This window comes from Anguilla anguilla, chromosome 10 (genome assembly GCF_013347855.1).
Source record: "Anguilla anguilla isolate fAngAng1 chromosome 10, fAngAng1.pri, whole genome shotgun sequence".
Classification (NCBI taxonomy): Eukaryota; Metazoa; Chordata; class Actinopteri; order Anguilliformes; family Anguillidae; genus Anguilla; species Anguilla anguilla.
In genome coordinates, this window is record NC_049210.1 from 2,285,067 (window position 1) to 2,298,667 (window position 13,601).

The 13,601-nt window shown below is 47.4% G+C and overlaps 1 protein-coding gene across 3 annotated transcripts in view; it reads right to left on the reverse strand.

Annotated features, from left to right (window-relative positions):
- Positions 1–13,601, reverse strand: part of LOC118206402 (zinc finger MIZ domain-containing protein 2-like) — a 38,633-nt gene that overhangs the window by 24,944 nt on the left and 88 nt on the right. The window contains exons 1-2 of one of the 3 annotated variants that reach the window (XM_035379085.1): positions 13,462–13,580; positions 12,941–13,010 (exon numbers count right to left, since the gene is read on the reverse strand). The gene's annotated coding sequence lies outside the window, so the exon portion shown is untranslated. Of the gene's footprint in view, positions 1–12,940; positions 13,593–13,601 lie in introns of those variants that run through there. The other 2 variants (XM_035379086.1, XM_035379084.1) reach the window with 2 other exon arrangements.

The window sequence follows — 13,601 nt, forward strand, 5'->3', positions numbered from 1 at the left end:
GTTCAGCAATTTTTTTGTTTTTTGTTGTTGCATGAAGTCAAGCTCACAGAGTGAGTGGGTGCAGTCGGGTGCAGTCGGGTGCGGGCGAACAGAGGCAGCACGCCGCAGACGCACTCCTACCTGCGTCTGACTCACCTGAGAGCGTGTGGGCCAGACCGGCGGCGCGCGTGGGACAGTACGCCGCGCGGCGGAATTTTGGGACAGGTTGCCGTGGGAACGGTTCCAGCCTGACTCAGGTGCGCACGGGGAGCTGAGGCACCGCCCCGGCCCGCGGACGGATGACATCACGCAGAGCAGAAACACCGTTACCCACGTACGCGCGGGGAAGGAGAACTGCTCTACGGAGAAGATGACTGGCAGTTCCACATACCCGCCTCTGCCACAGTCTGCGACTCAGAGGCGCTACCGAATCAGAATCCTCCCTACAGAGGCGCCATCACTGCCAATCTCGGATCCCCCCCCCCCCCCCCGCACCCCGCCACTATGATTGGGGAAATCTGGACAGGGGGGGTGTCGCGGTACCGTGCGAACGTTCGCGGTCCGGGCGCGTCACCGGGGACTTCCTGATCTCGACGCGTGTTTTTAAAAACTCGCGGGGAATTCACCCTGTTGCGTCGTGACGGCTGTGAGGCAGCCCGTAGGCGGGCGGCTGTCGCCCTGCGTGTACGCGTGGGCGCACCCCGCCCCCCCCTCGTGGGGCACCCGGTCCCGCCCCCCTCCGTGACTCATCACCGCCAGCGCTCCAGTCAGAACACCCCCCCCCCGCACTTCATCCTCCCACTCGTCACAGCTGAATTCTGGGACACGCTCTCTCACACTCAGGCTATCAGCAACACAACCGCGGGCTCGACGGGGGGGGGGAACGTCACAAACCCTAAAACTGCTGCGCGGGATAAGACCAGGAAACGGGCCTGTAGCTCTGCTGAAGGGAGGCGGTACAGAGCAGGAGGAAATAAAAAGGCCCAGACTACCTTCGGGGAGAAAAAAGAATAACAAAACAAAAATTAGCCCAATCATTTTAACTGCACTTTCACATTTTTAATGATAGCCCTTGGTTTTGAGTTTGTGTTTTTACCCACATTTTCCCTTTACCAACGTTAGATTAAAAAAAAAATTTTTTTTAAGTTAAAAAAGTTTTTTAAAAGTTTAGAAATCTCACAGTGACACATTTTGGTAAAAATGCTAATTTAAACAAGTTAAATTTAAACAATGTTTTTCCGCTGTTACAGAAACTCCCAGCGCGGTGCTGCTGTGTAATTAATGCACTTCTAATTGCCGTTCTTGGACATCCTGTTCGCAAGGTTCGTTCTGTTTTCCCGTACTTTCTGTCCCCTGCTCCTTCTCACAATCTGCTAAAAAAAAAAGCGAATGCAAAGCTTTTTTTTTTGTTTTAACGTCCGTTGCAAAACAACAGGGCCAGCGGTGCACACTGAGCTAAGAAGAGTGTGTGTGCGCGTGTGTGTGTGTGTGTGCGTGCGTGCGTGAGTGTGTGTGTGTGTGCGTGAGTGAGTGTGTGTTTGCGTGTGTGCGTGAGTGTGTGCGCACCATGCAGACAAACTGTCTCCACTGACAGCGCGAGTTAGCCCTAATTAATTAGCGCCTCCTGCAGTGCAGATAAGCGCCAGTCAGCGTGCACAGCCCCCTAACGCACAGCCCCCTAACGCACAGCCCCCTAACGCACAGCCCCCTAACGCACAGCCCCCTAACGCACAGCCCCCTAACGCACAGCCCCCTAACTCACAGCCCCCTAACGCACAGCCCCCTAACGCACAGCCCCCTAACGCACAGCCCCCTAACGCACAGCCCTCTAACGCACAGCCCCCTAACTCACCTAACGCACAGCCCCCTAACGCACAGCCCCCTAACGCACAGCCCCCTAACGCACAGCCCCCTAACGCACAGCCCCCTAACGCACAGCCCCCTAACTCACAGCCCCCTAACGCACAGCCCCCTAACGCACAGGCCCCTAACGCACAGGCCCCTAACGCACAGCCCCCTAACGCACAGCCCCCTAACGCACAGCCCCCTAACGCACAGCCCCCTAACTCACCTGCGTTCGCTAACCGCTCGCTTCACACACCTGGGCTGCAGCCAGCGGCACAGCCGCTCAGAAACAGGTGCGTCTGCGTTACTGAGGCCACAGGCGTGCTGTGAAGGTACAGCGGGTCCGAAAGGGCTCTTTAGAGCCACATGTCCCCACGCCTCGAGCGCCTCGCACCCTCTCACGTGTCAGCGATGACATCACGTTGGTCTTAGCTGACTGGAGCGCATGTGTGTGTGTGTGTGTGTGTGTGTGTGTGTGTGTGTGTGTGTGTGAAGCCACAAATGGCACGAATGTTGGCCATTTGATTTGACACCCACAACAAAGGAAGCGCTGACACCCCTTTTGTGTGGTCTAAATGGCGGGAGTCTAGCGGAACCTGGTGACCACAGCGGAACCTGGTGACTGTAGCGGAACCTGGTGACCGTATCGGTACGGTACGGGTCGGGTCGGGTCGCACACAGAGACGGTTTCATTCGGTCCGCTCCTCATCCATGGACCGGCCCGGGACCTGATCCACGGACCGGACCGGGACCCGATCCACGGACCGGACCGGGACCCGATCCATGGACCGGACCGGGACCCGATCCATGGACCGGACTGGGACCTGATCCGGCTCAAACCAGCTTTCTCCCGCTTTGGCTGCAGCAGCAGCTCACTGGGGAAGTTGGCAGGAAATCACACGAGAGTCACGTGACTCTCACACCAACCAGAGCCAAGGGGAATGTAAACCCCGCAGATTTGCATGATGGGTATTCGGAAAAAAACGCGCACATATTAGCCTTAAGGCTACACTAATTCAGAAGGCCGCCATAAATCTCTGTCAGCCTTTCGAGGCAGACACTGGCAGGGTGCGATGCCAGCTTAAAACTGGCTCAACTGCCAGACGAGAGGATGAGCAACCAACCCTAAAAAAACGGTCCAAATGCCAATATCCAGACATTTATAACAGCTTAAGTCTCTATGCCAGTCACAGAGTACACATTTCACTAGCATGTGTTAGCTAGCTAGCCAGCTAGCTTTTGGTTGGCTAGCTTATTCCTTATGAAACCAGTCAGCTAGCTAGTTAGCGCTGGGTTACTGTATTGCTATACAAGCTACGGACAAGCTATTGTTCCACAGGACAGTGCAGTGTTTGTAGTGCAGTAAGAACGATGTCTGAAGTTGTTGTCCAAGTTGGGAAGGGTTTTTAATGGAGGAGTCCCACAATGATGCAGTACTACTAGGTTAAAATGCACCTTAGTTACAATGGGCGCCATTTTTCTAACAGAAATGACTGTGCAGGGGTGAGTGGAAAGTTAAAATGGCCGCCGAGCCAGAGGGCGTGGATGTATACAACGCCCAAGAACCCTCTCAAATTCTGCATAGAATTGCTAGCATGTTCCCCTCTGATGCATCACCTAGGTGTGAAATGAGGTGTGAAATGGTTTTACGTTGTATAAAATCATGTTAGCCCACTGACAGTTTCCATACTGAATGAGCTACAGTTCCCCAAACAGCAACACGCCAACACAGAATAATGGCATCTCTGAAAACCAGCCTACATTTTATCGATCGAGACAATCCGCTTCCTGAAGGCACATTGATTGGCTGCTTTGAAATTGAGACCACCCAAAAAAAAAAAAACATTTTTTTTAAAACCCCCAGAAAATTCAACAAAAATATTTCAGCAAGCTGTCTGGACCTGTATGCTACAACCCCGTCCATCTGTGCAGCTAATTTTAAACGCTGAGAACTGCAGCCGATTTCGACAGTGAGCCATTACAAACGCCGTTGTGGGACAGAGGCACACGGGGACGGGCCTTACAGCTGGATTCAGAGAGGTTCAGAGCTGGAGCGGAGACGGGTTCCAGGGAATCACAGCAGCCTTTCCAACACCCCCGCCCGCCTGCCCGCTCCCCGCCCCCCCCCGCCTGCCCGCCCGCTCCCCCCCCCCCCCAAACCTGCCCCCCCAGAGAATGTCTGCTCTCCAGACATCGACGGAAATTCTGCCAGGACCTCGGAAAGTCAGATTGTGAAAGTTAAATTCCTAGAGAGAACACTTAGCTCGTGCTAAAAATAACGCTTTAACCAATATTGGTAATGAAAAACCAAAGTGCTCTACAGAGAGGGCGCCATTAAACAGAGCCAGTCTCACGCTGATGCAGAGCAGCTACCCCACACCACATCTGCACACCCACAGGTGTGCACACCTGCAAACTGGAACAAACGCGCTTCACGGGAATTCTACGTCAGTAACACAGTACCGGGTCACACAGCAGACAGAAGCTACTACAACACACAATCCCAAACAAGTAACTTCTAATTATGCAGCTTCTCTTTCATCTGTCAGGATCACATGGCACACCTTTCCTAGTGGGACAAACATCCTCTCTCTCTTGGTCTGTCTATCTATCTGTCTCCTTGCAAGTCTGTCTGTCTGTCTGTCTGTCTGTCTGTCGGTCTGCCTCTCTCCATTTCTGTCTGCCTGTCTGTCCGTCCGTCTCCCTGTCTGCCTGCCTGCCTCTCTCTCTCTGTCTGTCTTTATGTGTCTCGCACTGGGGTCGGTGATGGAAGGCTCGGTGCTTGGGACCGGGGGGGGGGGGGGAGGAGAACGCGACACTCTGGCAGCATCAGGCCCTAATCCAGTCGCCGCTGCACTCGTCTGTCAGCCCACATTAATCCCTTCATTCTGCTGCCTCCGAGCGGAGCAGGAAAGCCATTCTGCGCGAGCGTTTCTCCCCCACGTTTATTTATAATTAATAATGCCGTGCGGATGTGTGACACTCACAGCCCGGTCCTCCGCTGCCTGCACTGTAACCAGGTCCAAGGTCCAACAGCGTTTATTAGCAACAGCAGCCAACAGCGCTGCATCTGAGCCTGACTGCCTGCAGCAGGCGGGCCGGCAGGGCTCTGAAATAAAGAGGCCCCGTCGAAGGTTGCTCAGGGGAACAGCCTGTTTTTTTTTGTTGTTGTTTTTTTTTTTTTTAAGATAAATACCATTTGTTCACGGTGTTGATACAACTAGTTTTTCACCAGAAGGGAGGCAAGTTCTGACACAATTTCAGCCTCAAAAACAAATTCTGTGGGCTTTTTTTTTTTTTTTTTTTTTTTAAGTGGGAGAGCAGAAGAGGTATTCTAGGCTGTAAAAATGATTATTAATGGTAATGCAGCCTCAAATACCTGTCTGATAACTACAGACAGACGCTGAACTAGGCCACTTCAGCCACTTCATGTACACACAAGGAGAGGCAGGCTGAAATGGGGTGTGTGTGTGTGAGTGCGCCTTCAGCAGCCTTCAGTCCTCAGTGCACCTTCAGCTGTATGGAACCTGGAGAGGAATCCGATCAATAGGAGCTCTTCTTGCACAGTCACTCTGACTGGCTCCTCCAATCAGCTCGCGTCAAGGGGACATGTTCCCTTGCAGTCCAGGCTGGGTGTCAAACGTAGTCCTTCTCCTCTCCTTGTGCCCTCAGCGCACACACAGACATGAGGCGCCAGTCACCTTGAAAAAGCACTCAGGCTCCATCTCCATACACCGCCATGACTCGGCACACAAAGATAGCGGTCTGTCCTCCAAACAGGATTCACTCACTCATATAAGAACCCACATTACGTGCGTCCAATTACTGCTCCACCCACCCCAACTACGTCCGCTCCTGCGGGACAACCCAGCGGCTTCACCCTGCTCACTGCTCCCCGCAGACATCTCCCCATCGCACCTTACAGGTCACGTCACCGTTAGCAACGAGCGACACATTTCCAGGAGGACTAGAAGGCCCGTTTGTTTGCATGGGGTGGGGACAAAAAGGAGGGAAGCTGGTCTGGCATGCAGAGGACTGACAGGGAGCCAAAGACAAACTGACAAACTGACAAACTGACAAACTGACAAACTGACAAACTGACAAACTGACAAACTGACAAACTGACAAACTGAACGACTTCTTGTCCAGTCAGGGAGGTGAAAGTATATTTAAAAAAAACAAAACAAAAAAAACAACAACCGGAAGCGAAGAGGAGAGACGCCAAGATATTTCTGGAGCGGGCGAACGAGCGTTTCCGCTGGCGAGGGAGGAGCTTCACGCGGCCGGAGCCCAAATTCTGGCACAACTAGATTTTCCACTCTGATGCAAACCCTGTCGCTCTGACGCCTCGCCTCCGAGGCCGATCTGGAGCGCGGCTCCCTGACTTACCGCTCAGGGCCCGTTTGAGGACGCAGAGATCGACCGATAGACGCAACTGACCGATAGAAATAAACACCGCCATTTCACAGGGAAAAAAAAACATTCTGTTCAGGGGGGTAGAGCAATTGCCTTTAAAAACCGATCTGCCAATCAGCTCCTATAAACGAGAGGACGGCAATGTTGATACACTGGTCACTGAGGACACTGAATTAAACTGGCCACTACAATCACAGAACTAAACTGGTCACTAAAAACACTGAATTAAACTGGTCACTAAAAACACTGAATTAAACTGGTCACAAGGGAACGGCTTGAGTGGCTGATCACATTCAGACCAGCTCCAATGAGAGGAGGCCAGTTTGAAGAAGAACCAGTTCTGACCAACACACCTCTTCACGCTTGGCTTCTTGGCTTCACAGTGAAAATCCAGAGCGGGCAGAGAGGGCTCGATCTCCGGGGACGGGGGGGGGGGCCAAAGCAGACACCCGTAACGGGGCCTTAAACTCAGTCACACGCTACAGCAGCGTTACGCAATGCACCGCATTGTATAACCACTTTAAAATATTTTAATAGATAACAGAAACCCTACACGTGTGTACATTTACATAAAGGGGGTAAACATACAGCTTGGAGCAGGCTGAATATCAGACATTGTTCCCGGCTCGCATTTTGGCACATTTCCTGGAATGTGTGGAGGTAAAAAAAAAAAATATATATATATATGTATCATGTTCGATACCACGTGTTTGGTTTGGTTATCGTTGCTGTTTACACTCATGTTACAGGATTGCTACAGTTTCACAGTGGTGTAAACTAAACACTAACTGTACGTCGCTTTGGATAAAAGCATCGGCCAAATTAATGTAATGTAAACAGGTCCTTTTTTTTTTTTTTAGAACTGAATTTTCTATGCTACCATGAATAATTACTTGAAATAACTACTTACACTTAATACCAACACAAGGTAGCATTCCGGTTCTACATGATGGTGCCATGCACTGCCCTCTGGGTTTCTCAGCAATGGAGGTCACCGTGCTTAATCACTGCACCGACAGGCAACAGTTCAGCTGGGCGGCAGTGTAGTATAACGGGCAAGGAGCTGGGCTTGTAACCTAAAGGTCACGGGTTCCATTCCTGGGCAGGACACTGCCGTTGTACCCATGAGCGACGGTACTTAACCTGCATTGCTTCAGTGTATATATTCAGCTGTATAAATGGATGTAGTTTAAATGCTATGAAAAAGTTGTGTAAGTCACTCTGGATAAGAGCGTCTGCTAAATGCCTGTAATGTAATGTAATGGACGTCTAGAGAACAAATAGGTCCAGTTTTTCCATGGCACACGGATGCAAATCACGACCACAAACAGACCCAGCTTGGGATAGAGGACTCCTATTTCAATTTTACTTTTTCAATTTTCATGTGCTTCGATGTCACACCACCACCCCTTTTTGGAAAATGAGAAGTGAATGAACACTCGATTTCGGATGCCCTGTACAGCGAGCCAGAATATATTCCGATCTCAAAGGAAACCCTCAACATTAGACTGAGCGCCTGTCCTGGAACATTTAAGCCATTCAAATTATTAGGCAGATTACCGTCATTTGAAGTGGATAGTTAGCCCTCCAACTTTGCTCCTCTCTGCCTCAAGTTCCCAGCATGCAGTGGGAAAGATTACACCCTCTCTCTCTCTTTGCTCCTTACCTCATTGATCAAATACATAGTGACACAGCTTGTCACAGTACTCACTGCCATTTCAAACTGCCATTTCAAACGGTCAGCTTTGCTACGCAGCAGAGCTGGAAACAGGTGAGCTATGACCAATAAGAAATTGAAAAGATGTCCAGCCACAAACATGAAATGGTCTTTAAATCGAGAACATTTGTACTCATACTGAGCATTTACCAAATAGCCAAAACAAGTAATAGTACACAGGACAACAAAACCAGAGCCAAAATGTTTTTTGCTGTTGTTCTAATATGAAGGAATTTAAGGACAAATAGACAATGGGAATAGGTTTCACAAACTTGTTTAATCATGTTGACCACATACTGTAGTTCAGCGTCTCAATGACTGGACCTTTCAACATGACAAATGTTTGACAGCTCTCTGACGTAACAAGTAAACTATGTCTGTTAAACAAAAATACAAAGCCTTCCTTGTTTTTCTTTTTAAAAAAGCCAGTAGCATGGGATGCTTGGTCCAGGTGACATGCTACCTATGATCACTCCTACTTTTTTTATAAAGCCGCTTCCTTGTCCAGCTACCTAGCCAGCAAGCTACAGGTGAGCTAGCACCAGCAACATCGCATGCTCTCACAGCTGCCATGTAGATTTAAAATGTTTAGTCCCTGTAACCTGCCCATCCCATGACACGCAGCCAAGAATAACAACTTGGACATTATTTCCCAGTTCTGTGGCCTGCATAACTTTAAATCTTACATAATTTGCCACAGAACAAGACGTCCTTTACTGGTTCACTGTGACTCTTATGTTAATAAACCTGTACAATTAGTCTTGTGGCTGAATCGCACCTGAGACTTATTACTTACACAATGCCAAATTGTGTTCCTATTTATATAATAAATGCATGCAAGTTCACCTGAGGCCTCACAAACAGGCCTTTATAACCCAGCTCCACTGTGTCCAACAGGGTGAGCCCTTCAGAGGGAGAGAAAAAAGACAACGCAAGATGCATTCTGGGAAGCTTCCAATACTGTGGAGTTGGCTATGGAGGCATGAAAGAGGGTTTTAAATTAGCTCATTTTACTACTTGTGAAAAACTAGGGCTCTTCAGTGTGGGTCCCACCACACTAAAGGTGTTGGACAATGCATTCATTCATAAAGCAGAGGCCCAAACACACTCAAAGCTTTCTGGAGAGCCCTCCAGCTTAGAGACTTGGTAATAAGACAAGAGACACTGCAGAGCCTCCCAATGGCTGTGCACAGCGTTTCTGCCTCCTTCTAGTACGAGTTTACTCGTTCCAGCCAAATGGTTGTCTTCATAGTTTTTTCAGCAAGAGCCAAGGTTAAAGCCATAGTGTTTATCAAACCAAGACTTTGCCCCTGATCTGGTCTTAACGGATTTGCGACTCCATTGAAAACTAAACAATAAAATGTTTGAAACCAAATTCACTTGAAAAACCCCTGAGGACAGCGTCTACTTCGGTTATGCGTTCCCCTCCTGTAGCAGTCTGGAGAGTCACAATTAAATGTGACCGGGCACCAGTTTCCCATGTAAAGGACAACAAACAGTGATACACTTCTTTGGGCCTTCATTCTTTTAAAAACTGGTAAACAAATGTATAAGACGTATGGTGCAATAGCCTCATGCCTAAAGAACCATTTTCCTACTTTGGAATGAGCTTTGACAAGTCCACCTTCAAATAAATACATAAGACATTCCTTAGCTGCAGATATAAGCCTTATACAAATCTATTATTCAAATCATACATACGTTGCAAAAAATACATATTGCATCACCTAGAGCTAGCAGTAGTAACTGTTTACAACCATTTCCCAGCTGAACGTGCGTGCATTTATACACAAACTACAACTACCACAAACCATTTGTGATGCGCTACCAGCCGGGGTAAGAGAGCAGTCCAGGGGTAGCTCTCTCAGGCCTTAAATACATTTAATTTAACAGCGTCTGACACAGTGGAATTCCACTACAGTGTCGCCTCCACCCATATCTGCAAGTGTGCAGCCATCCAAAAAAAACTGCTGAGCCACTGAACCCTTCCCTGCCGTTGAGCACCATATAAACACGTACAGGACAGTCCTTTACTGTCCCTTTGCAAGAACGGCAGAGGGTTCATATTCATCTGATGCACAGTAACATTTAATTTATGGCCAACTCCATTTTTATTTTTTTTCGTAGAGGTGCAAATCAAAAAAACGAACCAGAAAAGTGTAAGCATGGAGGGCTTGCACCCTTTTATAATTTTTCACTTACAACTGTTGGGACACTGCTGTGATGTTAAGTCACAACAATCAATTCATTATTAAATTATTTTTTTTTAAAGTTTTCATTTTAATGTTAGAATTAAGCAACTGCATTCAGACACCATTTCAGTTAATGAACCACTGAAACCTACAAAGGACGTGGAGATTCTGGATCAACAGGAGGTAAAAAAATAAATAATTTGTGCACACCGCATACATTTATTCGCCACGCAGGGATGCTAACTGAACACTGGCTATCCCTGGGGGATCACTGACAGAACTCTGAGTGGAGGGGGCCCATTCATTACATTACAGGCATTTAGCAGACGCTCTTACCCAGAGTGACTTACACCACATTTTTACACAGCACACATTCATTTACACAGGATAGACTGGATATACACTCAAGCAATGCCCCAAAGAACCTTGCTTAAGGGTAGAACAGCAGTGCCCTACCCAGGAGTTGAACCCGTGACCCTTAGGTTACAAGATCAATTCCATACCTTACATTACACTACACTGGCGCAAGTACAAGTGCACTAAATGACAGAAAAGAACTGAGAGTTGGATTTGTGCCAATCTGCAAAAAACTCAATCAGCTTCAAAGATGTGAAAACTTTCCCTGCCCACCCAACACCCACCCAACACCCAACCAACCCACCCCACAAAACACTGAATGCAGGATTCTGCACAGGGACTTTGCATCTCCAAAACCACGGACTGCTGCACCGGGGCTGTTTGTGAATGAACACTGAAGCGGGGCAGAAGGGCCGGGCAATTTAAGCATTCACGATGAGCGCACACCTCGTGGGAACAATGTTTTACTCAGGATGGCATGAACTGCTATTAATAATTCACTGAACCTTCTTCGGAGGCGAAGCCTTCAATAATAGCTGTCCAGAGACGCACAAAGGCATGTGGGTAGACCCTCTCATGTTTTAAACACCTCTTCCGAACAGCCAAGTCTGCCCGTCGCACAGAGTTTGGGAGAGACGCCATTCCCCCATCCGTTTAAGATCTCGATACTCAATATCACACAAAGCAAACAGTGCCATCCGCCATGAGAATGGCACACCATTTTCCCTGGGCTGCAGTCCGGAGTCAAAAGGTGTTTTGGAGATGGCTGTGTGACTCAGTCTGCCTCTGGAATTAGGATTTGCTCACAGAGACATTCAGGGGCAAGGCTAGGGAATAAACAGAGGTTCTAGCACCCAGAAAAATGGCACTTGCTGGGGCAATGAGGTTAAACTTCCATATTCACATTATCTAATGCAAGCATGGACATTTTAACCAAAAAAAAAACAAAAAAAAACCAAGAGTTATTGACTTAATCACAAAGGAGCCAGTGGCTATGAAAATAAAAATCCGCCTTACTGATGAAATTGGCTTCACAATTGAATTTAGTGCATTTTGGTCATATATTGGGACATATTTACAGTACATATAAAGAGGACACAGAAAAATTGTAGCGTTCAATTTGTACCGTGGTAAAATAATCAGGTTAAAATGTAATCTTGAATACTTTCCCTGCAATACAAGATTACTTCTGTGGTGTTAAAACCATTTTATTCATCCGCCCTCACAAGCAGAAATTGTATTATAGGCTAAAATGCATCTTCTTTCATCGTGCGGCACTGTACATTATTGTACAGCCTACAGTCTAACTACAATAAAAACGATACTACGGATGAAGGCACTATTTCAAACTGAAAGCACTAACACGCAAAGCAGAAAGCTTTAGGTTCTACCGCAGCAATGACATTCCTTACCAATTAGTGGGCTATAGTGCTAGAAACACGAACAGAAACCGATTACAGTGGAAGAAAAGATATGCTACACGAGTTTCGAGTGGACGTTTCATTACCCAGTCATGACAAAACAGACCATACAAGTATTTTTTTTCAAGTTTACCAGAACATAATTACCAGACACCAACACAGTAGCGTCCTTTACCTTCAAACATTAGTAGAACACACTGGCAAGCCTCGTATTTCAAATGCAATTGCTATGTTTAGTCTAGGCTATATGTTTAACCTCACTGTGTATTAAAGACCGTGCCTGACAAATCGTGATATACCGAAACTAAAACATGACCCACTCATCACGATAGCACGTCGATTATATTATGAGAGGACTATAATTCAAGTGTGCCACGAATGATAGACGAAGAAAAACATCTGAGACTGATAGCGATCGTGTTTTAGGTTCTGCTCTTGCTAGAGCGTTACCAGCGAACGTTGGACACAGTAACGTGTGCCCGCAATGAAATAACAATGGAAGACATTTTGTATCTCCTTGCAGCGCGAACAGCTACAATGCTGTATGTTTAAGACTATTTGCAAACAAACAATTATATTAGCTAGATACACCCGGTATTGGTACAGCCGACTATTACGATGAACAATATTACACAGCTTATCTTGCTAACCAGTTACACTTCATGAGCATAAACAAGCCCATTAGCTAATGCACCTAGCTATGTTAGCTAGCTGGCTAAGTTCCCTGGCTTGGTAGATGCATTAGCTAGCTTGCCAGCCAGCCACCTAATGGTAGCTATTGCAACTCTACAGTTTTGCTAGCAAACCAATGGGGGATTCTAGCTAATATATGTATGTTTGATGTAAGTTATCATTTCCCACGTGTATACCATCACGATACATGAAAAACACACAACATATTTCTTTCTTTTTGAACAGCAGAGTTGGGTAGTCAGTTTTAACTAATTAGCTAGCTAACGTTAGCGAAGTTACTGACAATGGAATGATTTTGAGAGGAGAAGCTACTTGCTTACCTTCGACTCTTAACTGCCTGAGGTTGATCTGCGTCTTACAGTCTTTGGTCCACGGTAGATACACAGCAGGCTGAGACAAATATGTTGAAATATTAAGACCAGCTTGTTTTCAGATGATTTCAGCTAGGTGGACACCTAAACTAGATCACTGGAGTGAAGTCAAGAATAGTGTCGGCTAGCTGTCCTAGTTCACTATGGATTGATACAGAACCAGTTAATTTGTTATGTCGCTGATGTTAGCTGCCTTCCTCAAGATATCTATCCAACTGTTTCGCTTGCAAGCTACCTTGGCTAGCTATGTAGAATTTCCCATCATTGTATATGTAAAATAATTCCTACTCCCCGTTTGATCTCGCTGCTACAATACAGTAGCTAGCTTAGCTATATCTTTGTAGCTCGCTGGCTACCAGCAAGGTCGCGATCTGATCCTGATTCACACTGTGAGTTCCTAGTTTCGCTAGCCAGACTAGCTAGCTGACTCTCGCCAGTGACGTTACAGAAAGTGAGGGCAAGCAGCTCACTCGCTCGTGTGGATTCCGAGTTCTGTGCACTCCTCGGCAGCGTTACCACTGCCGAGTTTGCTACCTCCCTCTGTTGCACAATGAGCTGCTATAATTTATTCATGAGATCATGAGGATGGAGGATCTCCGTCGGAGGATTA